Below are 2,593 nucleotides of genomic sequence, written 5' to 3'. Positions count from 1 at the left end.
GAATCCAACCAGCACCACCTGGCTCACAGGTTGACGCTCAACCACTGAGCCGCCCTGGCCAGGCGACATTGAAATATTTAAATTAGATTGAAAGCATCGCAAATAACACTTTCCACTGCATTCAAGTAATAGGTACAGCACTGTAGTCATTGGGGGGACTTTCAGAGCAACTTCCACGAGGATCCCTATGAGTGGCATCGCTTCACTGGTCTTTCAGAGACCCTTCTCTGTGACAACATACAAGGTCCAAGGCCAACTCCGCACGCCCAGAGTCCCCGCGTCTCTGAGGCCAGAGTGGGCGTCCCGGGCCCGGTCGGAACCGGACCATCCCCCGGTGTTCTACATCAAGCTCTGAGCCCAGGCCTGTCCTGGCATCTTATTCCAGGCCGGCGATCGCGCCCCTGGGAGCTGTGCGGTCAGCCGGTTGTTAAAACTCCTGTCCTGTGCCGTCGGCTCTTCACGTGCCGCCATCCCCCTCAGAACGGCGCCGAACCCAGCCCCGAGTTTCCACCCAGCTCTTTAAACTCCGCCGACTTCTTCATCGGGGCTGCCTTTCAAGTTAATTGTAGGGGAGGCCGCCCGGGGCAGAGCCCGACTGGGCTTACCTACGTGCGGGAGGTTGCACAAGGAGCACGGCTGAAGTCCTCCATCTCCTGGCTTTCTCATCCTTTGTTTGTTTGTTTTTTAATGATTACCTTTCCTTTTTTTTTTTAAATTGATTTCAGAGAGGAAGGGACAGGGAGACAGAAGCATCCGTGATGAGAGAGAATATTCTACCGGCTGCCTCTTGCTCGCCCCCTACGGGGATCCTGCCCGCGACCCAGGCATGTGCCCTGACCGGGAATCGAACTGAGACCTCCCGGTTCCTGGATGGATGCTCCACCACTGAGCCACGCCGGCCGGGCTCCCTCTGTCTTGTTCGTGCACCAAGCCGGCGTCGAGGGAAGCTGGGTCTGCCTGTGGGAAAGGGAGGTCCCTGCGCCCTGAGCAGGTGTGTCGAGTTCTGGGGTGTGTCTTCGGCAAGAAGGGCACCACACCCTCCACGCCCAACAGGAATGACTAACGAAGCCGGTATTTTTTTTTTATCTCTATCTACCCGATGCCTGTATCTCTCTCTGGATTGGCTGTCAAAGCCGGGTAGGGAACGAGAGTGTCCTTCAGGAGGCACCTTGAGACTCCAGGACGTAACCCATCCCCCATCAGCAAGCGACTCCGGTTCACTTACAAGATGGAGACACCCATCCCCATGGGGCCTTCCCCGACATCCCCTCCATCCTGCCTGTGTGCCTGTCTAGCACCTGCTCTGCATCGAGGCATCACCCACCTCCTTTCCTTTCCTTTCTTTCTTTCTTTTTTATATATTTTTATTGGTTTCAGAGAGGAAGAGAGAGGGAGAGAGGGACCTGGAAAACACCCATGAGGAGAGAGAATCATGGATCGGCTGCCTCCTGCACGCCCCACACTGCGGATGGAGCCCACAACCCGGACCTGTGCCCTGACCGGGAATCGAACCGTGACCTCCTGGTTCCTAGGTCGATGCTCAACCACTGAGCCACACCGGCCAGGCATCACTGCCTCCTTTCTGTGAGGCGGGTGCAGATCTCTCTTTCAGGGCCTCTTCCGGTTCCTGCCTCACGTCTGTCCTTGTCTGTCCTGTAAGGGCCTCTGTTCCCAGCACCTTCTCTTCCCGAGGCCACGCGTTGCTGACGACCTATCCAGCCTCAAGGAAACCCGAGACCTTAACCCAGATCCACAAACCTGGCACAAACCCACGGAACCCAGCCCGGCCGGCGTGGCTCAGTGGTTGAGCCTCGACCCATGAACCAGGAGGTCACAGTTCCATTCCCCATCAGGGCACAGGCCCGCATTGCGGGCTCGATCCCCAGGGTGGGGCGTGCAGGAGGCAGCCGATCCATGATTCTCTCTCATCTCTGATGCTTCTCTCTCTCTCTCTCCCTCTCCCTTCCTCTCTGAAATCAATAAAAATATATATTTTAAATGCATATACATATCAAGTTAAAGGTTTGATTTCAGAGCCATCCCTGGTGCCAAAAACGAGGTGCAAATAATTCACGCGATCTCCCCTGCTCCTCCCCGGCCTGGCTGAGCTTCTCGGGAGCCTCCTGCTCCCTGTCCCCGGCATTCACCTGTGACTCAGCCCGGGAAGGGAACAATGGGGCGGGCGGGAACGCGCTCCCATCGCTGGGTTCCCAGGCAGGGAAACAGGAAGGGGCCTGTCTCCTGCCGGGCACACGTGCATCCCCACTGCGCGCGCACGGAGCCCCTGGAGGGAAAATGCAATTCGGTAGCGACCTGATGGTCACATTCCTGGAGCCTGGGTCCAAGAATGGCAAAAATCCCAGCAATGCAGGGGGAGGGGCCGGGGGAGAGGCGGCAGCGGCTGAGGACAGAACAACATTTCCATTGTCCGTGACTGGCTGTGACTCAATCCGAGCCCATGTCTAACCAAGAGTGGAAATTTCCCATCACCGACCCGGGGGCACCTCATCTGTCCACGAAGGAACACTGCGTAGATCTTGGGAGCTCAGGACTCGCATTTCCAACCACGAGGCAGCGTTTCCAAGTCTCATCA

At 57.0% G+C, this 2,593-nt stretch overlaps 1 protein-coding gene across 1 annotated transcript in view; it reads right to left on the bottom strand.

The window, feature by feature from the left end:
• The window catches only part of TRPM1 (transient receptor potential cation channel subfamily M member 1), a 75,222-nt gene that overhangs the window by 1,904 nt on the left and 70,725 nt on the right, over positions 1 to 2,593 (bottom strand). The gene's annotated exons all lie outside the window — the stretch shown is intronic.

The sequence above is a fragment of the Myotis davidii genome, unplaced genomic scaffold, assembly GCF_000327345.1.
Source record: "Myotis davidii unplaced genomic scaffold, ASM32734v1 scaffold164, whole genome shotgun sequence".
NCBI lineage: Eukaryota > Metazoa > Chordata > Mammalia > Chiroptera > Vespertilionidae > Myotis > Myotis davidii.
This window is presented reverse-complemented; position numbering and strand designations above follow the sequence as displayed.